Source organism: Bubalus bubalis, chromosome 12 (assembly GCF_019923935.1).
Source record: "Bubalus bubalis isolate 160015118507 breed Murrah chromosome 12, NDDB_SH_1, whole genome shotgun sequence".
NCBI classification, from domain to species: Eukaryota; Metazoa; Chordata; class Mammalia; order Artiodactyla; family Bovidae; genus Bubalus; species Bubalus bubalis.
This window is the reverse complement of record NC_059168.1, coordinates 75,322,546-75,348,423: the sequence shown is the minus strand read 5'-3', so window position 1 is coordinate 75,348,423 and position 25,878 is coordinate 75,322,546. Positions and strand designations below refer to the sequence as shown.

General features: G+C 43.3%; 1 long non-coding RNA gene across 1 annotated transcript in view; it reads right to left on the bottom strand.

Moving 5' to 3' along the window:
• Positions 1 to 23,786, bottom strand: part of LOC102390492 — a 286,855-nt gene extending 263,069 nt beyond the window's left edge. The window contains exons 1-2 of the long non-coding RNA XR_006543526.2: positions 23,563 to 23,786; positions 23,386 to 23,474 (exon numbers count right to left, since the gene is read on the bottom strand). This is a non-coding gene — a long non-coding RNA (uncharacterized LOC102390492). The remainder of the gene's footprint in view (positions 1 to 23,385; positions 23,475 to 23,562) is intronic.
• Between the last annotated feature and the right edge of the window lie 2,092 nt (positions 23,787 to 25,878).

The following is a 25,878-nucleotide window of genomic DNA, read 5'->3' as shown; positions in this document are numbered from 1 at the left end:
ACAGTAAGAATAGATAAGCTTAGCAAGAATGTTCTATGGGCCAGACACTGTCCTAAGTGCTTTATGTGGATTGATCTTGTTTATCCATTATTACAACCCTATGAGATAATAAGTTTTATTCTCCCCCAATTTGTAGATGAAGAAACTGATGCCAGAATGGGTTAAGTGATTTCCTGAGATTATACAGTTAAAAAGTGATTATCTTCATTAAGTAATGCTAGCTGCTGTCATCAATAAACCTTGAAATCTTACAGCCTTGATATATTAAAAACTTGTACCTTACTCATGGGAAGTCTGGAGAAGGAAATGGCAACCTACTCCAGTATTCTTGCTTGGGAAATCCCACGAACAGAAGAGCCAGGGGCTACAGTCCCTGGGATGGCAAAGAGTCAGACACGACTTGGTGACTGAGCACACAGGCAAGTACATGGAAAGTCTCACTGGTGGGAGAAGAGGATGGTCAGCCCCACAGAGGCATTTAGGACCCCACTGACAGAGGTGACACTTGCCATCCTCACCATGTGACATCCAGTGTTTCTCTGAACATCCATCTCCAGCCAGCAGATGGGGGATGGTGGACATGGAGAGTCATGGGTGGGGGTTGTTGATGGGCCATGCCCATCAAGATGGGTCATATATCATCAACAAGGGTCATATATCACTTCTATCTACCTTCTAGGATCCAAGCTCAGACACATGGACCCACCTGGAGGCAAGTAAAGATGGAGATATATCGACCCTGGCTGGGTAACCACTTCTGATCACCATTCAACACTATAAGAGGAAACACAAGCCTAAGTCAGAAAGCCCCCTCTGCCATGGAGCTGAGATTCAAACCCAAGTAGTTTGGCTTCAGAATCTGTCCTCTTTATCATTATGCTACCTGATTAGGAGCTTCTGAGGAGGTGATCACTGGTGGACCTGGGCTAAGATTGGAAAGGAGGTGGCAGTCATCTCTCAGGTGTCCATCACTAAACTGCCTTCTTCCAGAATCTCCTCCACACTCCTGTCATAGGGTCTGAAATCTCATCATCAGCATGATGAGTCTCTGGGTCATGGGCTCATTGATATTTAGGAGTTCCTACAAAGAGGTGGGCTTTCCTGGTGGCTCAGACAGTAAAGAATCTGCCTATGATGTGGGTTGATCCCTGAGTCAGGGAGATCCCCTGGAGAAGGAAGTAGCAACCCACTCCAGTATTCTTGCCTGGAGAATTCCATGGACAGAGGAGCCTGGCAGGCTATAGTCCATGGGGTTGCAAAGAGTCAGACATGATTGAGAGACTAACACACACACACACACACACACACACACACACACACACACAGTGGATATCTCTCTAGGAAGGGCCACACTCCAGATCTTTTTCTTTTTTAATTTTATTTTACAAATTCCCTGAGTGAGTTTATCAGATCTTTTCCAAAGGGGACCCCTGGGTGAGTTGATAGTTCGGGGGAAATTGGAAGTCTGGAAGATGGAGTGAAAGTACTATGGGAAAGGGGGCTGGGGGGGAGTTCAAAATCTGGGAATATGCCTCATGCAGCAGTGAAATTTCAATGTATTAACACAAAAAATATTTGTTTTTCATTCATATCACAATCCAGTGGGATCTTTGGAGGCTCTCCTTCAAGAAGTAACCCAACCTTCCAAGGCCATTTCCATCTACTGTTCTTCCATCTTGCATTGGCTTTCTCTGGTAGCAGGTGGTGGAGGGAGAGAAATGAGGCTCACACATAGAGATTTTATAACAAGATTTTATAACTTTATAATCTTGGAAATGCCTACATGCTATTGGCCAGAACAAGTCAAACATTCCCATCTAACTGCAAGAGAGACTGGGAAACATAATCCAACAACAAGCCTGTGAAGACGAGAAAAATGAACACAGGTAGCACGGGCAACATCTGTTCTCTGATTTAACCCTGACTTTTCCTCACTTTTAAGGCCTAATATTCAGGACCCAGACCTGGTGCAAGTCCTGTGGTACAATCCCAAGAGAATCCATCGTCAAAGAAACAGGCATTGTCTGGGGTCACTGGCTGATCATCAGGAAGAAGATGGAAGACAACACAGGACCCTTATGCATTATCTTTGCCTCTACAGTCAGCTACACAGGGGGCCTCATTACTCTTTGGTTCAGGAAAATCTTTGAAGACCTAACCCTCCAACCACAGACCCAAATTAGTTAAGTTCCATTTACTAAAAGAACTCTCTTATCAACCACACTTGATCATGATTTTGTATCTCGGTTCTCAATTCCACATGAAAGATATTTTAACTTTAGACATTGTTCCAAAATGAGAAGCAAATCTGAAAGTTACTCCGTAAGTCAGCCTTCTTGAGTCCCTTTTGCCCTTAGCACTGGAATATTGTGTAGTGCCTTACAACTCAGCTCAAGAGAAGGTATGTCTGAGCCCATGTGAAAGCTGAAAGCTTAGTCATTTGATTAAAAAGAGAAGCGCCAAAGGTGGGGGTTAAAGCTAAAAACAGGAGTTCAACTGCACACCATTTATATACATTACTTTGACTATATATTTCATTGAAGATTTTTTAATTCTATTTTCCCAATTTAAAATAGTCAAGTGAACACTGCATTCTTGGGATAAAAATGAAGATAGCTCCATTTGACATGTGCCCTGCTGCTAAGTCACTTTAGTCATGTCTGACTCTGTGCGACCCCATAGACGGCAGCCCACCAGGCTCCCCTGTCCCTGGGATTCTCCAGGCAAGAACACTGAGTGGGTTGCATTTCCTTCTCCAATGCATGAAAGAGAAAAGTGAAAGTGAAGTCGCTCAGTCGTGTCCAACTCTCAGCGACCCCATGGACTACAGCCTACCAGGCTCCTCTGTCCATTGGATTTTCCAGGCAAGAGTACTGGAGTGGGGTGCCATTGCGTTCTCCAACATGTGCCCTAAATGGAATCAGATCATCCCAACCCAATTCTTGCCAGCCTCTGTTCGGGAAGTTTGAGTCCTGTTTCTTTTCCTCTGTTCCTCTCAGGCCTGAGAAGCTGCCCTCCCTGCTAGCTGTCACCCTGTGGGTGTGCTTTGTAATCCTATCAAGCATTCTGGAATGCAGTTTCCATATAAGATGCTACAGGTAATAAAGTTTATCAGAATGGCTTGTCATTATTTTTGCATCATTATACAATTACCGGAGCTTTGGAAGGTAATAAATCATTACACAGGTGACAAATTGAGAAGCTAAGAAGGACAGTTATTCTCATAGATAAAGCAACTGCTGCCACTAATGAGATGTGGTGACTTGGTGCTCAACCTTTTAAAAAATGCCCTGTGGTCCTGCAAGGTGCCAGTGGGAAAGCCATCCACATCTGAAAGCAGGTCAAACCCATTGCCAAGACAGCCAAAGAGCTTGACACTCCCAACAGCTCCAAAAATGAGGGTCCCGGTCTCACTTTTTGATGACCCAGAGGGAGCACTGTAAGACTGAGAGCCAAACTCCTGCAAGACTACACTTCACTGGCTCAGCTGTAAATGCCCAAACAGCCCATTCACTCATTATTCACTTTTTCTCTGAAAAAGCCTGTGTCATCATATGTGCATACGTGTGTATGAGCACATGTACTTTAAATTGTCTAAGCATTAAACTCTGCATAATTTCCTAGTACACTAAGTTTTGTTTTATTTTTCACACTTAGGTAACAAAAAAAAAAATAGCAAAGCATATATTCCACAGACTATAAAAAATAGATTTCTAGATTAAAATCAAGCAGGCGACATCTGAGTCCAAGAAAAAAATATTCTAAGAGAGAATTATGAAGGCTATGAGGGGTTTAGAAAAGGAGAAATGGTTCAGCCCCTCTCTGATGCTGATGGCTGAGCAGGTTCAGAAGCTGCAGACCCACCAAATTTATCAGTGGACCTGTAGAGGACAGAGAACTGCTGAGAAAAGAGCTAGAGGGACCCTCTTCCAGAAAGTTCCAGTAAGGCCAACTATTTGGGACCAACCTACGCTGCTAAATAAGAAAGCATCTTTGGTTTTAATGAACAATTCAGGTAATTAGTACCTGGAAGAGGGAAAATCTGGGTACCATGATATGGTACCCAAACCAAGGGCATCATCATTTAGGAACTTATTAGAAATCCAATTTCTTGGGTCCCTACCTCAGACCTACTAACTCAGGAGCTCTAAACCACTAACCATAAATTAATAAATCAGAAAGGATGCCCAGGCTAAGGCATTCTTCTGGAGCACTGAGTCACCCTATTATTATGTATTTTCCTTCAATCAGAGCTGCCACATCTGGATGTACAAGTTGGGCACTGCACAAATTCTCTCTGATTGAGAGACAATCAGGGGCTTAAAAGTGGGCCATAGTTGCTCCTAAGCCATGAGTTTAAAGTGCTACATATGCCATGAAAGAGTACTTTTATCTAATATATGTGAAGACATCATATAGGCTAGCAGTTTATATTGCCTTCATCTCTTTATTCAAATAAACCTCAACCTTCAGGATGAAAAAAGATAAGCAGCAAGTGAAAATCAGAATCTTACTCTTTCAGATGGATAAATAAGTTAACCAAAATGGTGACTCCATTCCCCATAGTGACATGAACTCATGAAAGCCAAGTTCTCATGTCCAATCTCAAGTGAAACTAAAACGAGCTGCAAAGCAAAATCCTGAAGCTCAGAGCTTGCAAGACATTCTCTAACCTGCACTCGTCCTACAGTCAAGGTTCTCCAAATAACTGAAGTAAATTTGGTTCTAATGAAACCAGCTAATTCCAGTATCAGGACCACTACAAGGATGCGAACACGTGGGGTTTACCCAGAGCCCATGTCAAAAGGTCCTTCCTCATATGGGGAAAGGCAACATGATATATTTTATAAGCCTTTGATATAAAGCATCAATCTTTTCACTCATACAGCTTCCCAAGGTCCCAGCATCCCCCAAGACAGGCAACTGTGGTTGTTCAGTTGCTAAGTTATATCCAGTTCTTTGGGCCCTATGGACTATAGCATGCCATGCTCCTCTGTCCTCTGCTATCTCCAAATTAAACCAGGTAAGTGCACACACTGAAAAGGGGCTGATCTTCCTCTGCCACCAACCCTTCGAGGGAAAAAGGCCACTTGGAGGTGGCCCAGTTTGTGACTGTCACCTCTATGACTCCATAACATCACTGAGAAAACCCCATCAGATTAGGGGGGTTGGAATAGGAGGTTGCTTCACTCCTATTGTTCACCATGTGCAGAAAAATGATGGTTTTGTATGTTACATGCTGGGTAATCAATTCCAGTCCCCTGGAGATTTCCTGGGTCTGCTAAGCACATTTATTCTCCTGTTTCTAATCTATTCCTCTGATTTGCACAACTTGAACATACTGTCATCATTTTAAAGGAGGGGAGAGAAGAGGAAATGAGAAAGCAAGGGCAGAGAGAGCAGGAAAGAGGGAGGGAGAAGGGACTTGATCCTGTCATTCCCCAGCTGGAAATTCCCCTGTGTCTACAGGGCAAAATGCCTATGCCCCCCGTTCAAGACCTCAATAGCCGAGCCCCAGAGCTTGCCTGGGTATGTCTAGGCTGAGTTTTCAATGTTAAGTGTAATGACAATGATAATATAACAGTTTCATCATTATCAGCAGAGCTGGGCAATCCAGACTAAATACTAGAATGGGCCTGACACTCAGCTTGAAGACTCACAATAATCACATGAGGTGAGTGGCTATAATAATCATTATCTCATTAGCTAATATGTGGAAAATCTTGGATTTGGGCCCTAGCAATCTGACCCTGCAACCCCAGGTTCCTGGTCACTATGCTCAATGTTAAATTTTTCCTCATGTGGGACTTCTGGGCCCTTCTGTGCCCTGTGCCCCTGGCAGAGAGAAGTCAGACGAAGCTTCAATTCATGAATGAAATTTCCTCCTCCAAGCAATGACCGGTTACCCTCTTTCTCAGAACAGACCTTGTATGTATAGAAACTGGATATAAACTAATCAAGAGATACACCTGCATACACAATCTCTGCTCCCAAGAATTCCCTGAATCCTGGCACCTACCATAAGGTTTCACAAATTAATTGTTCAATAAATGATGTCTGTTGAATGAGTGTGTTCTCAGATTCATGTTCTATAAATCACTACACAATCATATGGCAGGCAATATGCAAGATGATTTCTTGGAGCTACCTCACAGGAACTCAAGGAAGTGTATGCACCTCTGTTTTCAGATGAGAACACTGGGCTACAGAAAGGTAAGTGGCTTCCATCTCGCCTGGAGGTTAAGACAATCTATGGGTTCATAGCCAGAGGAAGGAAAGAGCTTATGAAACACAGGACCTACTGAAGGAAGCCAGACTCTTGGTCAAAGTTAAGCTTATTACTTTAAACCTCAAATGTCTTTCTCTCATTACCCAAGATTTTACTTCACTGCTGAATTTCAATTCTGCAAATGGAAATGACTTAAAAGGAAATACTGCCAGGATGTGTATAAGATGTTTTAGTGATATTGCTGCAAAATAAAACCACCCCCTCCAAAAAAACATTAAAGATTTAAAATAATCATTTTATTTTACTAACCATTCCATGGGTCAGGACAGAACTTCCCAGGTGGCGCTAGTGGTAAAGAACCTGTCTGCCAATGCTGGAGACACAAGAGATATGGATTCATTCCCTGGGTCAGGAAGATCCCCTAGAGTAGGAAATGGCAACCCACTCCATATTCTTGCCTGAGAAATCCCATGGACAGAGGAGCCTGGCGGGCTACAGCCCATAGGATTGCAAAGAGTCAGATACGACTGAAGAAAAGATAGCAAGCAAGCCATGGGTCAGGATTTGGGAAGGGCTCTTCTGAGGGATTCTCACTTGGGACCTCTCAGAAGGTTCAAGTTTGGGGTTGTAGCGAGATGTTGGTTAGGTTATCATATGAAGGCTCACTGGACTGAACAACAACAACAACCAGACCATCACATTCTCAAGACTGCTGCTGCTGCTGCTAAGTTGCTTCAGTCGTGTCCGACTCCTTGCGACCCCATGGACTGCAGCCTACCAGGCTCCTCCATCCATGGGATTTTCCAGGCAAGAGTACTGGAGTGGGGTGACATTGCCTTCTCCGATTCTCAAAACTGCTGCTGCTGCTGCTGCTAAGTCACTTCAGTCGTGTCTGACTCTTCGTGACCCCATGGACTACAGCCTACCAGGCTCCTCCGTCCATGGGATTCTCCAGGCAAGAACACTGGAGTGGGGTGCCATTGCCTTCTCCGATTCTCAAGACTAGATATTTGCAAATGAACAGGTATCTTCCCAGCTGATGCGGTGGTAAAGAGTCTTCCTGCCAATGCAGGAGACACTGAAGATATTTTCCATCCCTGGCTTGGGAAGATCCTCTGGAGGAGGAAATGACAACCCGCTCTGTATTCTTGTGTGGAAAATTCCATGGACAGAGGAGCCTGGTGGGCTACAGTCCATGGGGTCGCAAAGAGTCAGACACAACTGAGTGGCAGAGTGTGCGCACACGCACACACACACACACAAACACACACACACAGAGGTACCTGATAGAAACAGCGCAGTGTGACCCACAGCAGGAGCATCATTACGAGAGGTGTCATGAGGCCTCTGGGATCACCCATTGGCACCTCCAGTTTCACTCTCCGTTCTCCTCTCCCTGGGAGGCTGACCTATGTGGATTATAAGAGGGACGGCCTTGCTTCTAGCTTTCTGTTGGGTTTGATCAGTGAGGTAACACCCACAGAAGATGAGAGAAGGGAGGAGAATGCAGTTCTGGTGTTAATCCTCTGGCACCCTCCCTGTGGAGTCACTACTAACCAAAGCCTGAACTCCCACTAGACAGAAGTTCACACAGCCCTGCCTTCCCAAGGGTGAGGAACCGCTCCCACCCTTGCTTTTTCAGGCCTGGGAGAGGTGAGGAGCCCCACTGTTCCTGCGCTGGGAATCTGCATTATCCCCTGTGAGTCCCCTTCATCCTGCCTCCACCTCTGCATAGTGAGTCTGTTAAAGTCCCATCTGATTGTCTCCCTTGAGAATCCATCCTATTCCTGCTGGGAAAGTAACAACACAGAAGGAAAGGAAAACCTCTTGGCACCCCACAATTCTTGCCATGTCCCCTCTCTTGGACAGACGGACCCAGCTGGGAGCCACCAATGACACAGGCAGAGTAGCCCTGTCTCCTGCCTAATCCAGGGATACACTCCTGAGGCCATTGCCAGCTTCACGTGCCTGAAGCCCTCTGCCCTTGGCTAGACCAGGTGTGAATGCTAAGCTGGGGGCTGCAAGTGAAGATACCTCCACATGCCTGCTCCCACCAAATGAAGTCACCCCTAATTCTAAGCTTTATGCTTCTTCATAAAAGGATAGGACATATTATAAGCAAAATAGGCTTGCTAAATATAGTCTATTCAGCCTGGGGAAGGCTAAATTATTCATAACCAGACCAGGATATACAATGCGCACTAAACAGAAATCCATTTTTGATTTTGGTATTTTTTCTGGGGCCTGTATATTCAGCGCCCCAGCATTGATCTATAACTGCTCCCCTGATGCCTGCATTTGCTCAGGATGAAGATCTCAGCATCGGGGCCAATTACCAAGCTGTGAATAACCCCAGTCTCGCCCTCTGCAGGACAGCAGTGACCACAAGGTCATCGATTGTCCATCCTGTGCCACGGTCCTGGAGGCATGCGCATCCCGTGAAAGGATCATCAGCTCCCCGCAGAGACCCAAGGATAAACAAGCCCTAAAAGAGACATCATCGAAGCCAGCACAGCTCAGCATCCATTGCACCATGAAAGGCAAGATGGGACAGTGTGACCGTGACAATTAAAACCACCGAGTCCTCAAAAATGATCAATGCCCAGGAAACAATGCACACGTCCCCTCCAAAGCAGAAGGCTCAGCCTGGGCTCCCGCTTTTCAAATTATTTTCAACCTAAGCTCTCTTCACACAGAAGCTGCTGATTAGATTTTTCTGTGCTATAAGAATCATTGTTGAAAATACAGTTGTCTCTGAGACATTCTTCTTTTCACTGGCAGTGTTTTCCAAATAAGACAAAGTAGAACCATAAAAGAAAACATAAAAATCTCAGCTGTTTCTTCTGAGTGTCGCTCCAGGAGCTGAAGACTTAGGCAGCTGACCATGACCCTAGAGGCTTCCTGGACACCTCAGAATGTTCCATGGAAAAGTCGGGGAGGATACAATGGAAAAGCTATAAGGAGGAATCCCTAGGCAACAATCTGCCAAGATACAGCATTTCTGTTCTAACAGAAAAGAGAAATCTGTCATAAATACATTATCTCTCTACTAAAATGGATACACATTTTATGAACAGTACTTAGGAAGAAAGAGGTTTTATCTGAGGACAGACTGAAGTTTAGATTGTGATGAACAGTGATCTTGTAATTCATCTATTCCCAGGTACCTGCCATGACCTAAGGCCCATGGAGACGGCAGTGACTTCTTCTTCCTGGATGAGGGCATAGGCTGTATAGATTTAAAGGACAAACCTGCTGCTGCTTGATTCATGGGACTGATTTGAGTGGCAGCTCTTGGTCTTCCTGCACCCGAGGTCAGGGAGATGTCACTGGTCAAGCAGTAGTGAGCAACAGCAAAACTCAGTAGGCCTCTTTGCTTTCCTGACATCACATCTGCTACTAACTACCCCAGAGACAAGCCCAAACGTCAGGGTGTTTCACCTTGCAGATGATTGCCCGATTCAGTTTCCCATGTGAGAAGAGTATGCTTTATTGATCAAAGAAAGAGCCTGGGATGAGGGATTGCAGAACTAGTGGAGCAATCAGCCCTTCTGGAAGCTAGTGAACATTTTGTTCCATCGTCTGCATCAATGGATGAAGAGTTCCTGAAGATTCAAACCAACAGAACAAATTCCATCCAAAGAGAAAGTGCTTGGAGGCACTGGTGTGTATAGGGAAGAGGCTGGGGCTCAAACCCAAGGTCCCCACTTGTCAGCAAGGGGCCATCACTCAACCTCTCTATGATTAGAAATGGAACAACACCAATCCAGTCCCTTGCCTGGGGACTGGAATGAAAGAATTCACAAGAAAGCATTTTGTAAAGCACTTACAGCTATAGGAGATAACTATCATTTTCACGTTGGAAGCCATCAGTCTCAAAACCATGACAGGCCCATATGATCTTTCCTTAAACCAAAGTACAGTGCCCTCACCAGCATCACCTAAAAACTTGTTATCGACTATGAATTTGATAGTGCAAATGATGGAAGACTCAGACTCACTGAATCAGAAATCCAGGGGGGTGGGGGGGGGGATTGGGGTGGGGAGAGGAGGAAGGTAGAGAAGGCAGTGTTTAACCAGCCCTGCAGATGATTGTAATGGACCCTCAAGTGGGAGAACCACTGCTCAAAGGAACTTGTAATTTGTCTGAAGCAGGTGTGTTTTCATCCCAAGATGATAGCTCCTGCCTTGCTTAGCCTAGCAGGCCCTCTTTGACCTAGGACAGGCAAGGGGATGGCTGAGATAGAGAAATGAGAAGAGCCCATCCCCTGACCTGGCCTTGGGGGAGTTCAAGTTAAACAGGAGCAAGAACGGCATCCACAGACATTTGGCAAAAAGTCAGATATGACCAGAATGTGTGACTGGTTTGCTTGGCTCAGTGACTGGCAATGTGGGGATGGGAGAGCATGGGGCAGAAAGCAGAGGGTCTCCAGGGACCTAAGCTGGATATGAAAAGACAGAGAGGAGGAAGGGCATTCCTGTGTGTAGTTGGAGTGGGCAGTGGATCATAGGATGAGCACCCAAGTGGGAAGCAGGGTAGCTGTGAGGGGGCTGGAGAAGGACCAGCTCACTTGATCCAGGTGATTCCCTTAAGGGTCCCCAGAGCTCAGAGCTAGTTTTCCTTCTTCAGTTCAAATGAAGATTCTCTTAAATTAGTAAACCACAGGCCCTTCCAAGTTACACACTGTGCTTAATCCCCAAGCCTCTCCTAAATCTATCTTTTCCCCCCTGCCAACCACATCAGGGCTATAAATAGAGAAGCTTCATGCGAAGAAGTGGCTGAAATTGCATGGTTTATTAGGATGATTATATATTATTTATGTAATAATTACATACATGATTATATAGCATTATAATCATGCCTATATTCTAGCTTTATTAACCATAAAATATCATTTTTGCTAAAGGTTTTTTAAAAGATTTTAATTATTTGTAATTTTATTCAAATGCACCCTGAGGTTTTAGAATAAAGAATGCTACTCTAAAAATCTAACAGATAAGTAAATGTTTAGTCTCTACCATCATTTGAAGAGATTTAACCTAATATTAAAAGGTTTGGTAGTCCCAATGTGTGACTGAGAAGTGTATGGCTTTAGACTATCATGGATAAAATCATTCATTTGATCAGCAAAACCATATTGTCTCCACCATATGGCAGGCACTGTCCAAAGAGTATCTTGGAATACACTTTCTTTGTACCCACGACAGACTGGGAGGGGCTCTGGGAAATGTTTCCAAAGGAGGAACTCTGGATTTCAGAGGGGACTGTATCACCAGCTCTCTGCAGATTGTATTCTTTCTCCTCACACTAAAATAAGTGTGTTGTTAGGGTAAACTATGAGAATTTGCCCTCTTTATGAGCACTATATCGGTAACAGGTACTCTAATGTAGGTCACAAAACACAACATAGAAATAGAAACTTAGATCAAGGGATTTGCCTCCCCTGACCTCTATCTGTGCAGGGACAGAAGCCCAGCCCCAGAGTTCTAAAATTCAAGGCCAGTGACTCCATATTGGGACCATCAGTGAAATTCTCACTGTCTCCTCTGGACATTTCTCTCCCTTAATCCCCCTCCCATTTCACACTTCACAGCCCTGAAAAAACATTTATTAGCCAGTCTAAGCCAAAATCAAAGCACTGACAAAATAGAAGCACCAAATATATGTTCAAACAAATTTGATATTTGAAATACTTTGAAAATCATCCAAATAATCATTTGGTTGGAAATAAGAGTTTTCCTACACTTTCTTATATTAAATATTTGCTTCATGGTTAACTGTGGATGCTTATTTCATTTTTAATTATATATTGAGGGTTCTCTTATCTATTAATATTTAGCATTTAGTATCCTAAAGGTATGGGCTTTCCAGGTGGCTCAGTGGTAAAGAATCCGCCTGCCAATGCAAGTTTCAGGGGACGTGGGTTCAGTCCCTGGGCTGGGAAGATCCCTTGGAGTAGGAAATGGCAACCTGCTCCAGTATGCTTGCCTGGAAAATTTCATGGACAGAGGAGCCTGGCAGGCTACAGTCTGTGCGGTCACAAAGAGTCGGACAGGACTAAGCGACTAAGCACACACACATGCACACAAACACACACACACACACACCCCTGAAGGTTGCCTTGGAAGGAGAAAAGAACACAATAACCTAGCTATCACACTAAGGTGTTCATGACTTCCTCTAGCTTAGACCTCTGTCAAATACAACTCTACTGAAAACAATGCCTATGTTGTGGGACTCTGGGATACTTGCAGAAAATCAATGGTAAAGATGGTCTTCATAGGAAGGTTGTCAGAATTACCCTCAAACATACCTTGGTGACAACTGCCTGTCCCATCCACCCAGGAGGCAGGAAGGGTATTTGGGTCAATGATTTCTGTGCCATGGAAGAAAACTTTTCAAATCCACCCAACATGGAAGTTACTCTCCTCCCAGAATAATTCAGGGTCAACTGCACAACTTTTGTTTCTGCTGCAGCAAAACAAGAGATTCAGCAAATTAGAGGGTCAAAAGTCACTTCTAACTTATACAGCAGACACTATGATAGGCGTTTTACTGATCACTTACTGGAAAAAAGGAAACTCGGCTAGTGCCACCTGAACAGGACTAGTGTCTCTAGAGCTAACCAAAAGCAGTCAATAATGACAGAGTCCAAATATAACCCTGATATCATCACATAACAAAGGATGATAGCAAGGGAAGAAAAATGGAAAAAAAAAAGAGCAAAACAGGAAATTATTAATGAAATAGCAATAGTTTAATCCTCATCTATTAATAATTATCTTACACATAAATGGATTAAACTCCCTAATCAAAAGTTTTGCTGCTGCTGCTGCTAAGTCGCTTCAGCCGTGTCCAACTCTGTGCGACCCCAAAGATGGCAGCCCACCAGGCTCCCCCGTCCCTGGGATTCTCCAGGCAAGAACACTGGAGTAAGTTGCCATTGCCTTCTCCAATGCATGAAAGTGAAAAGTGAAAGTGAAGTCGCTCAGTCAAGTCCTACTCCTTGCAACCCCATGGACTGCAACCTACCAGGCTCCTCTATCCATGGGATTTTCCAGGCAAGAGTACTGGAGTGAGGTGCCGTTGCCTTCTCCGAATCAAAAGGTTTAGAGTAGCTGAATAGATAAAAGAGCAAGTCTAACAGTTTGTTGCCCATAAATGCCCCGCTTTAGACTTAAGGACACATATAGGCTAAAAGCAAAGGGATGGAAAAGGTACTCTGTGCAAATGGTAACCAAAAGAAAGCAGGGATGGGTTTACCTATGCCAGAAAAACAAATAGACTCTAAGTCAAAAACTGTCTAGAGATGAAGAAGGTCATTAGTGACAAAAAGGTCAATTCAACAGGAAGATCAAACAATTACAAATGTATACACACCCAACATCAGAGCACCTAAATATTAAAACATATACTGACAGATCTAAAGGGAGAAATTGACAGCAATACAATAGTAGCAGGGGACATGTATATCTACTTGCGATAAAAGATAAAACACCCAGACAGAGAATCAGTTAAAAAAAAAAAAAGCAGTTGATTTGCACAGCAGTACAGACTGAGTGAACCTAAAAGATATATTAAGAACTTTCCACCCAATAGCAGAATACATATTCTTCTCAAGTGCATTCAAAACATTCTCCAAGCTAAATTATAAGTTAAGTCACGAAACAAGTCTTAACAAGTTTAAGAAGATTGAATAAGTCCAACCTTTTCAGACCACAGTGGAATAAAACTAGAAATCAATAACAGCGAGAAAATGGGAAAATGCTTAAATACACAGAAACACACTCTTAAATAACCATTGAGTCAAAGAGGAAATCAAAAGTAATTTTTTAAACATCTTGAGATAAATAAAGACAAAAAAAAAAAAAAAAACATACCAAAACTCATGGCATGTAGTAAAAGAAGTACTAAGGAAGTTTTATAAAAAAAAAAATGCATCTGAAAAAAAAAAAGAAAAGGTTTTAAATAAATGATCTAACTTTATACCTTAAGGAACTGGAAAAAGAAGAACTACTAAGTGCCAAAAAAAATTTAGAAAGAAGGAAGGAAATAATACAAATTAGAGCAGAAACAAATCAAATAGAAAAACAGAGAAACAATAGGGAAAAAATAAAGAAAACTGATTTCATTTTTTTAAAAAATAAAACTAAACTGAAAGCCCTTAGCTAGACTGAGAAAAAAGAAAGCAGACTCATACTGAGTGAAGTAAGTCAAAGACAAATATCATATGATATTGCTTAAATGTGGAATCTAAAAAAATAGTGTTACACATGAACCTATTTACAAAATAGAAATAGAGTCACAGACATAGAAAACAAACACTGTTACCAAGGGGGATCTGCTGTGCTGAGACCCTCACTTGTGTCCAGCTCTTTGTGTCCCCATGGACAATAGCCCACCATGCTCCTTCACCCATGGGAATTCTCCAGGCAAGAATACTGGAGTGCATTGCCATGCGGTCCTCCAGGGGATCTTCCTGACCCAGGAATGGAACCAGGGTCTCCTGAATTGCAGGCAGATTCTTTACCAGCTGAGCTACTAGGGAAGCCCCAAAGGGGAAAGGGGGAATAAATTGGGAGATTGAGATTGACATATACACACTACTGTAAGCAAAATAGATAACTAATAAGAACCTATTGTATAGCACTGGTTCTGGAGAAAACTCTTGAGAGTCCCTTGGACTGCAAGGAGACCAAACAAGTCAATCCTAAAGAAAATCAACCCTGAATATTCATTGGAAGGGCTGTTGCTGAAGCTGAAGTTCCAATACTTTGGCTACCTCCTGCAAAGAGCTGTCTCACTGGAAAGGACCCTGATGCGGGGAAAGATTGAGTGCAGGAGGAGAAGGCAGCGGCAGAGGATGAGATGGTTAGATAGCATCACTGACTCAATGGACACGAATTTGAGCAAACTCCAGGAGATAGTGGAGGACAGAGAAGCCTGATGTGCTACAGTGCATGAGGTCACAAGAATCAGACACGACTTAGCTGCTGAAGAGCAACAACAATTGTATAGTACAGAGAACTCTGCTAAATACTATGTAGTACCCTCTAAAAAGAGTGGATATATGTATATGAGTAACTGCTTCACTTTGCTGTATGCCTGAAAATACCACAACATTGTAAATCAACTATACTCCAATTAAAATTAATAAGAAAAAAAGAAGACAAAGAAAATCAGAAATGAAAGAGGAGACATTACAAAAGCTGCCTCAGTAGTAAAAAGGATCATAAAACACTATAAGAACAGTTATACATCAAGTTGGATAACCTAAAACAAAGTGATAACTATCTGGAAACAGATAACCTATCAAACTAAATCAAGAAAAAGTAGAAAGCCTGAACAAACCAACAACAAATAAGGAGATTTAATCAGTATTTTAGAATCTCCCAAAAATGAAAAACCCAGGACCAATATAATTGGCAGATTCAATGCAGTCACTGTCAAAACAGCAGTAATTTTGTAAAGACAGAAACTTCCCTGGTGGCTCAGACAGTAAAGAATCTGCCTGAACGTGGGAGGCCTGGTTTTGATCCCTGGGCAAAAGCAATCCTAAAATTCATTAAGAACCAAAAAAGATTCTGAATAGCCAAAGCAGTCTTAAGAAAGAGGAACAAAGTTGACTGTATCACTGATTTCAAATTAACTACAGTAATCAAAATAGTATAGTACCAGCATAAAAATAGACACACAGGACAATGAAACAGGATTTAGAACCTAGAAATAAACGCCTACACAATCAGTCAACTAATCTTCAACAAAGGCATCAAACAATAAACAATTGGAAAAGGATAGATTTTCTAATAAATAATTTGGGGAAGACTGAATGTTCACATGCAAGCAAATGAAACTCTTATCTTACTCTTACACCATATCTTATCTTACACCATATACAGAGATTAAATACTTAAATGTATAACCTGGAACTAAAAAACTCCTAGAAGAAAAAAGAAAAAAGCTCCTTGACATGAGTCTTGGCCATGATCTTTTTTTTTTTTAATATGACACCAAACGCACAAGCAACAAAAGCAAACAAACAAGTGGGATTGTCTCACTTGGACTTCAGACACCAGTTGAAAGTCAAAGTGGTTACCTGTACTTCTGACCAACTCGCTGTAAATCAGAGGTTCCTAAAACTCCCTCCTGGGGTTCAATTAACTTGCAAGAGCACCTCAGAAGTCAGAGAAACATTTTACTTGCTAGATTACCATTTTATTATAAAAGGATACAATTCAGGAACTGCCATCTGGAAGAGATGCCTAGGGCAAATTATGGGGAAATGGTGAGCCGCTCTCCCCAGATCTCCACATGTTAGCTAACCCGGAAGGTCTCTGGACCCTGTCCTCTTGGGTTTTATTGAGGCTTCATTCCACAGTCATGACTGCTTATCTCATTGGCCATAGGCAGTTGATTCAGCCTCCAGGTCCTCTTCTTTCCAGGTCAGGGAGTAAGGGCTGAAATTTCTAACCCTCCAATCACAAGGTTGGCTCCACTGGCAACCAGCCCTCATCCTTAACTGCTTTTCCAAAAGTCACCTCATTAATACAACAAAAGATAATCTGTATCACTCTCATCATTTAGGAAATCCCAAAGACTCTGGGAGCTCTGAGATAGGAACAGTGGAAGAAGATCTAATATATATGAAAAATATATTTTGGTAACCTGAATGATCAAACATATAGTTCGTATAAATCACAGGGTTAATATCCAAAATTCATATATTTTAACCCAATTTAAAAATGGGCAAAGGATCTGAGTATACATTTCTCAAAAGAAGACTTACAAACAGGCAATAAATACATAAAAAGATGCTCAATATAAATAATTATCAGGAAAATGCAAATCAAAATTATATTGAGAAATCACATCACACCTGTTGGGATGGAGTTATCAGAAAGACAAAAGAGGTCAGCAATGAAGTGGACAAAAGAGAATCCTTGTGCACTGTTGGCAGGAATGTAAATTTGTACAATCATTATGGAAAATAATATGCAGGTTCCTCAAAAATTAAAAATAGAACTACTATATGATGCAGCAGTTCCCCTTCTGGGTATATATACATACTGCATTATAATCCACAGAAGCAGAGAGTGGAATACTGGTTACCAGGGGCAAGGGTAGCAGTTGAGGGAAATGGGGAGATATTGGTCAAGCAATATAAAGGTTCAGTTTTGTAGGATGAATAAGTTCTAGAGATCGAATGTATAACACAGTGACTATAGTTAACATTGTACTGTATGCTGGAAATTTGCTAGGAGAGTAGATCATGTGTTCTCATCACACCCTCAGAAAAAGGTAACTGTGAGATGATGAATATGTTAATGAGCTTGATTATAGAAATTATTTCACAGTGTATATATAAACATGTATTTTTAAATATATATCATGTATACTTTTATTAAAAAAAGAAAAACTTCAACTTAAAAATTATAAACATTAAACAGGTAAAAGAGAGGAGAAAGCGAAAGCTGACTGAAATAATATGAAGCCTACTGGTAATTACATGCAATGTAAATGCACAAATTTTTAATTACTTTTTAATGGTTATGTGATGTATTCCATAGAATTGGTAATGCATTTTTTAACATTCCTTTACTGATGAACATTTAAACTGCTTCTAATTTTCCTTATTAAAACCAATGTAGGGAGTTCCCTGGTGGTTCAGGGGTTAGGACTCAGCACTTTTACTGCCATGGCCTGAGTTCAATCCCTGGTCAGGGAACTAAGATCCCACAAGCTGTGTAGTGCAGCCAAAAAAAAATTTTTTTTTTCCATTCTGTTTGTTTATTTATTTTTTTGCTCTTAAACTAATACAGTGTTTCAGGTTTTAAAATAAAATAAAATAAAAAATAAATAAAATAAAAAAAATAAAAAATAGTCAATGGAAGTTTAAGAGCAAAAATTTTTTTAAATAAATTTTTTTTAAAAACCAATGTATCATTAGGATAAATGCATAAAGAATTGTATATAATTATAACAAGCTTATAAACAATGTAATAATGAAACATTTAATTCAAATGTAATAAAATATTATATATAACAAAATATATAATAATAAAATATCTAACTCAAGCATTTGAATTAAATATACATTTATCCCTAAAAAAATCATATTTGTTGACACCAAGAAGTTTAAAACAACTTTTCTGGCACAGACAAACACAGAGTATGGAGGAATAAAGCCGTGGCAGTAAAAGGCAAAGAACAAGTTGGAACCATAAGGGAGAGATTTCACCTCATCAGAGGTTTCCAGGAGAGTCATCAATTCCACCCCAAAAAGAAACTAGAAGCTGTTGCAAAATCAGACCCCAAAGTGTACAGCAAATAGCATTACTTGTATGTGCTCAGGCTTGTGAACTCTACCTAGTTCTATTCCATAGTGTTCAGCTCAGTTCAGTTCAGTCGCTCAGTCGTGTCCAACTCTTTGTGACCCCATGAATCGCAGCACACCAGGCCTCCCTGTCCATCACCAACTCCCAGAGTTCACTCAGACTCACGTCCAACGAGTCAGTGATGCCATCCAGCCATCTCATCCTCTGTCGTCCCCTTCTCCTCCTGCCCCTGATCCCTCCCATCATCAGAGTCTTTTCCAATGAGTCAACTCTTCGCATGAGGTGGCCAAAGTACTGGAGTTTCAGCTTTAGCATCATTCCTTCCAAAGAAATCCCAAGGCTGATCTCCTTCAGAATGGACTGGTTGGATCTCCTTGCAGTCCAAGGAACTCTCAAATTTTCTAGTAACCACACTAAAAAAGGGCTTCCCAAGTGGTGCTAGTGGTAAAGAACCTACCTGCCAATGCAGGAAACGTAAGAGACATGGGTTCAATCCCTGGGTTGGGAAGATCCTCTGGAGGAGGGCATGGCAACCCACTCCAGTATTCGTGCCTGGAGGAGCCTGGCAGGCTACAGTTCATAGGGTGGCAAAGAGTCAGACAGGACTAAAGCAACTTAGCACGCACATTTAAAAAAGTTAAGTGAAACAGGGGAAATTAATTTCAATAGTATGTTTTGTTAGGGACTTTCTTGGTGGACCCATGGTTAGGACTCCATGCTTTCAATGCAGGAGGCGCATGTTCAATCCCTGGCTGAGGAACAAAGATCCCATATGCCACGGGGTGCAGTCAAAAAATAACTTTTTTAAAAAGATAGTATGTTTTGTTTAACCCAGTATATCTAAAATATGGTCATCTCAACATGCAATCAACATAAAAAATTATTCAAGTGACATTTCCCACTCTTTCTGTAAACCAAGTCTTAGAAATCTGGTGTGTATGCATGTCTCAGTTTGTACCAGCCACGGGTCATATGCTCATCAGCCACATGTGGCTCCTGACCTTCCTTTGGAACATTGCAGATGAAATGACCACAGTGAAAGTCCTCCATCCCCAAACATGATGTCCAAGACTAGGACCAAAATCAAGCCTGGATGCTGGTACGCATCAGGGCATTGTCCACATGCTTTCACTCTCGAGTCTGAAAAGTCCCAGAGAGAGCCAGCCTCTGTGTCCACAGAACCTGGCTGAGCATCAGGTACCAACTCTCCCCTAATCCCAGGAAGCCAGACCTCCCTTCTTATCTAGGCTCTACTCTCTGAGCGGCCATTCTGAGTCCTGATGAAACAGTTAACTCCTTTTACAAAATTTCTGAGAGGATGCTTTACCTCTTCATGTGAATTAGGAAAGGCTATTTTTAAAGTCAGAAAGAACAGTCTTTAGGGGGAGGGGGGCGGGGAAGCGGATTCCTCACCAGGGACCTGTGTGTGTGCTTCACCCTTAAGGAGCACTGGCCTCCAGAAGGAAAGTTCATCACTACCCGGGAAGGTGAATGTCAAGCCCTCTTGCAGCCAGCTAGCCATCCCCAGTCAGTGGGGGAGCCACCAGAGAGCAAGGAGATGAAAGTGGGCTCCTAGAGGGGAATGTGGGAAAATGTCCTACAGACGTTTCTTTAAAAAATCTAATCCAAAAAAGTTAAGAATTTTTTTAGAAAGAAAATCTAATCCAGGGTGTGCAGGAGGCTCAGAACCTCCTAGACCAGGAAGCAGTAAGGAGATAACACATGGAATGATTTACTGACCCCATCACCTCCTCACAGGGCTCAGCAATGCCACTGTTGGCGCTTCTGCCTGACACTTCAGACACTCAGGAAAGGACAGTCATTGTCACCCCAGAGTGAGGAAAGAACCTGGGTGCAGGTCCTGAAAAAAGAAAGTCTAGGAAAGAATACAGAATGCAGACAGAGTGTGGGAGGCAAATGTCGCTGACAGATGCCTTCTCAGTCTGGGGCCCAGTGCTCAGGATGAGGCCTGTGAGAAAGGAACAGAGGGCTAAGGCAGTGGCTTGGGCACTAATTCATTTTATGGGACTCTCTGGGCTCTCGCAGGGCAGGCTGCCAGCCAACACTGGCCTGACCTCTCCAGCAGCCACCTCCTTAAGGCCAGCAGTGAATGCTAAGTGACACCGTGCTAATGGAGAGGTGAGCAAACCCTAGGGTTACCAATCAAGCCATGCATTCTCCTGTTCAACAGATGTGTGTTAAACACCAGGGTCCCAAAAAGCTTCTTAGAAAGATCATCTCTACACGTGAACAACCCAAATGCTCAGCAACAGGTGATTGGTTTAAGATGTGGTAAACATATGCAATGGAATATTACTCAGCCATAAAAAAGAGTAAAGTAACGCCATCTGCAACTACATGGATGGGCCTAGAGACCATCATACCAAGTGAAGTAAGTCAGACAGAGACAGACAGTTATTTTATGATATATCTTATAATGTGGAATCTATAAAATAATGCAAATGAATCTATACACAAAACAGAAACAGACATGGAGACATAGAAAATAAGCTTAAGGTTACCAAAAGGGAAGGGGAGGGGAGGAGGGATAAATTAGGAGTATGAAATTGATTGATTAAAAACTACATAAAATAGATAAGCATCAAGGATTTACTATATAATATAGAGAACTATATTCAATATCATGTAATAATATAATGGAAAATAACCTGAAAAAATATAGTGTGTATGTATATATAATAACTTCACTTGCACACATCTGATTTCACATTACTTTTTTTCTAGACAAGCACAAAAATAATCTTTAAATTTGACATGCCCAGAGCTTCCCAACATCCCTAAGTCTGTGAACTGTCCTTACAAACAACATAAGTGATTTCAACATTTCCCACCAACGCAGCTGTAGCACTTTTAATGTTTACAATCCTGTGTCACCCAGGGTCTGAGATACTCTTCCAATTAAACCCTGGTTACACTTCTCTTTCCAAGTGCAAAAGAATCCAATTAAAGTTAATGAAAGCAATCAGTCTGCAAGTCTCGGGGTGTTCTGCCCCATTTGTGAATACAGGTATTAACACCCACTGACCCCGAGGAGGGAGAGGAGGCACCATCGTTCTCTGCAAATGAGCCAGACCTGAGCCAGCCAGGGAAACCTGAATTTAGGAGGTTAGCCTGTTTGGTTTCCCGTACAAGTTCAGGATTCCATTAAGCATTAACTGTAGGAATCTGTCCTTTAAGGAACTTCAGACTCATTTGGCTGCCATATGGCTGGGGCTTAGCAGTGCCTCCCATAAGCCTGAAATCCTGGGACACCCAACACTTATTTTCAAGAAGCTATTCACTGCATTCCTCTTGATTTTCTATCTGGCTTCCAAGAGGCAGCTTCCAATGAATAACACAGAGCAACAGAAGCCCGTGAGATGAAATCCGTTCAAGTCCTCCACCTGAGCTTGTATGACCTTTTCCAGCCACTGACTCTCAGAGCACCAGATGGACCTGCTGGGTGTCAGCTCAGAGGGTCAGCCTAGGACTCTTCAGGAAGCATCAGTGGGACTTGTATTCTCACGTCAGGGAAGCTGTGAGGACACCCCTTCAGACACTGGAGACTTGTCATGGGTGTTACTTGTCACCATTCATTCCCATGGCACGCCTTCTGTTCATGTTCAGTTGAAAAACCACACGCCCACCTCAGCTGCATTTGTTCCTCACTGTCCTGCAATTGTTTTGAAGTTCCCATGCTTTCCGTTTCCTCAGATCAGTGTTCTTAGATGTGAGAATCTGACCCCAGCCCCTTCTGACACCAGTGAAGCAGCCTGTCCCTGTTCTTGGGGAGGTTCTGCTCCAGCTGGGGAAACAAAGCTGACACTTGTGAGCAGTTGGAAAACTGAACAAGGCAGTAAATAATTAAGTGCTACTCCATTACATAATTGATTAATTATAACTAATTGCTGCTTAAATGAACTGCTCTAGTCCACATTGATCTTCCCTGCCTCTGACCTCATAGGGCAGCCATGGTATAAACCGCTTACTTGGGCACTTACACACCGTCCAGAACATTCTTCCCACCCTCTCATGGATAAGTCTCCTCTATCATGACTAGTAGTGTTCCCAAGGGCAGAACCAGGTCTTCTGAGAGAAGAACAGGCCCCAGGAGACTTCCCTGGTGGTCCAGTGATTAGGAGTCCACTGACTAATACAGGGGGCATGGATTCTATCCCTTGTCTGGGAAGATCCCATATGCCTCAGAGGAACGAGGCCCGTGAGACACAGCTACTGAGTCCACATGCCACAACTACTGAAGCCTGTGAGCCTAGAGCCTATGCTTGGCAACAGGAGAAGCCACCGCAGGAAGCCTGCGCGCCAAAATAAAGAGTAGCCCCTGCTCACCACAATTAGAGAAAAGCCCACAAGCAGCAACAAAGACTCAGTACGGCCAAAAAACTGATTTTTAAAAAACTCTAAAAAAAAGATTGTCTATAATTAAAAAAAAAAAAAGACCAGGCCCTGGTTTCTTCCTTCTGTCTCCCACAGCAGAGTCAGCCCATTCCAAGCAAGCATAAGGTTCTTTACTTAATAAACACTTGGTGATTGATGTCAAAAATGTGGACCAGTGTTCACACAATCAATGTGCCCCAGCTTCATGTACCTGTGAGTATACACTCAGGTCACAGAACCATAATCAACTTTGCTTCAGTAACTTAGCCCCCTAAGCATGTCCTTGGGAATGTGCTACCTTACATTACTCCACTCTGTCTCATGAAGCCATCAGGATGGTGCTCAGTCCCTGGCCACACCATCCTGCTGGGATCCAGCCTATGACCACCACTCTGATAGATGATGCAAGGGAGCTGCCCACCTACCTCCTTCCGCCTGTGCTCCTCCGGGGTTCCACAGCCCCCGCTAGGCTCTGAGCAGCTTGAGGAATCTGTGCATCATTGGTCTCCACTACCTGGAAGAGACACAGTAATAGTCAGTGAGCACTGCCAGAACAAAATACCACAGATGGGGCTGCTTAACCAACGGAAGTGTATTTTTACACAGTTCTGGAGTCTGGAAGTCCAAGATTAAGGTGTCTGATTTGACTTGATCTCAATCTGAGGTCTCTCTTGTTGGCTAGCAGGTGACCGTCTTCTTGCATGGGTCTCCCTCCCCACCTGCCTCTGTCCTGATCTCCTCATCTTATAAGGATTGGATTAAAGGCCACCCATATGACCCCACTTTGCCTTAATTACTTCTTTAAAGGCCCTGTCTCCAAAGACAGTCCCATCTGAGCTACAAGGGTTAAGATGTCCACCTGTGAGTTGTGTGGAGGACACAATTCAGCCCCAAACACCCACTGATAACCTAAGTGCTTAATAAATGCTTTATGCTTGATGGAACAGGGAGAGATGACAGATGGGCAGATGGTTGGATAAAAAACAGAAAGACTGCTCAAAAGGTGTTTGATCCTGAGAAAAGGTGAAATTAACAGGTCGAGAGAGTCTCTCCTATTCCTGGGCCCTTTCTATTCCACCACATCTTTTCCTTTCTCCCAGGAAGAGATGGGCTGTCCAAAATGATAATTCCTCTGTCCCCTCCCCAGCCACAGGACAGAGACTCCACATTGTCTTGATGTAAATACATTTGGGGGAGGAGTGTCTGCTGTCCCCACATACACCCCTAGAGAGCCTTCTGGCTCTCTTTTGGGGGAGAGAGCTCAGGCCATGGCTTCCCAAAGGATTTCAGAAATGCCAACTCACCACTGAAATGAAGACTCTGTAAACAACCAACATCTAAAAGGGAGACAAGACCCTGGAATCAGGGCCTTTTTCTTTTCATATGCAGTGAAATCGTTACTGTTGTTGAACAGGAGCCCTGCTCCCAGAGGTGGGAGCTGTTGGATAATTACGGTGGGGCCAGGGGCGCTCAGGGTCAGCAAAACAAAGAGGAGGAAATTGCCTGCACAGATTGGCTCAAATATCAGGTTCAACGAAGAAGAAAACACAATTTGTTCATTTGGAAAATGACTCTGGTGACGTGAAGGCCCTACACGTTGCTGGAATTCAGGGGGAGAGGACAAGAGTGTGAGGGCAGCCCCCCTCCTTCCCCTGGAAGAAGACAGCTTGCCACTTTTAGACCCCCAAACAATTTTGTGGGCCGAGCAAGTGGACAGCAGGAGAGATCCTCTGTAGCATGTATGAGTTTAGACGTTTAGGTCCACAAGTCAGCAGGGCTCCAAGGGGCTCTGGTCCGTGTCTGGGGCCAGTGTCTTGGAAAGTGCCTGGCCTGAGCTCCTAGAACAGACAGCACTATCCGGCACGTCTAGGAAACAGGACCCTTTGAAGGAGAGCTGTGGGGTGTCACCAACGGGGTTCCTTCACCACTAAGGTGGGGTCATGGGTGTGACCTCACAGCTGCATCTGCATCCGTCAACCATTCCAGGTCCCTCTTGCAAGTTCCAATGCACAGTGTGATACTGACCCCCACAGCAACCCAGTACAGAGGACCCAGAGAGAGGCTGTGGATGGCATCACACTAGGTGGCTTCTGGGTCAGGGGGCCACCCACCTAGTTTGCCCAGGACAGTCCAAGTTTACACCTCTGATCGCAGCATAATTGTTGCAGGAAGGGGGACCCCTTCCAGGGCCCGAAACTGGGCTCTTGTCTACCACTCAGAAATGAATTGTCTGAGGAGACACACGTGCTGACAAAGCAAGAGATTTTTTGGGAAAGGGTGCCCCAGCGGAGAGCAGTAGGGTAAGGGAAGCCAGGAGAACTGCCCTGTCACGTGGCTCCCAATCTTGGGTTTTATGGTGATGGGATTGGTTTCCAGGTTGTCTTTAGCCAATTTTTCTGACTCAGAGTCCTTCCTGGTGGTGCATGCCTGTTCAGTCAAGACGGATGCCAGAGAGAAGGATTCTGGGAGGTGGTCAGACATGTGGTGTCTCCTTTTGACCTTCCCGAACTCTTCCGGTTGGTGGACCTCCCATCGTGAAACAACTCATGCAAGTGGTTACTATGGGGCCTGGCCAGGGTGGGCAGTTTCAGTCAGTGTGCTTCCCCTAACATAATTATTAACATCCGAAGTATCCCCACTTGAATACTAAATTGAACAGATTTGCTAACGCACTGGATTTTGACAGCACAAGATCCCCACCCTTCCATGACTTTCAGCCACGACACTCATGACAGGTCCGAGCTCCACCTGGATAAGACTTCCCGGATCAGAGGCCTTCACACAGTGCAAGCGGGTGCTCCCCCCAGGAATTATGAACAGAGGGCCAAGTAGGAGCTTCACTCAGCCTCCCATCGCTGTGTAACCAGTCACCCATACCAAGCACGTCTGCCACTGTCTCCATGGTCTGGGGTCCACTA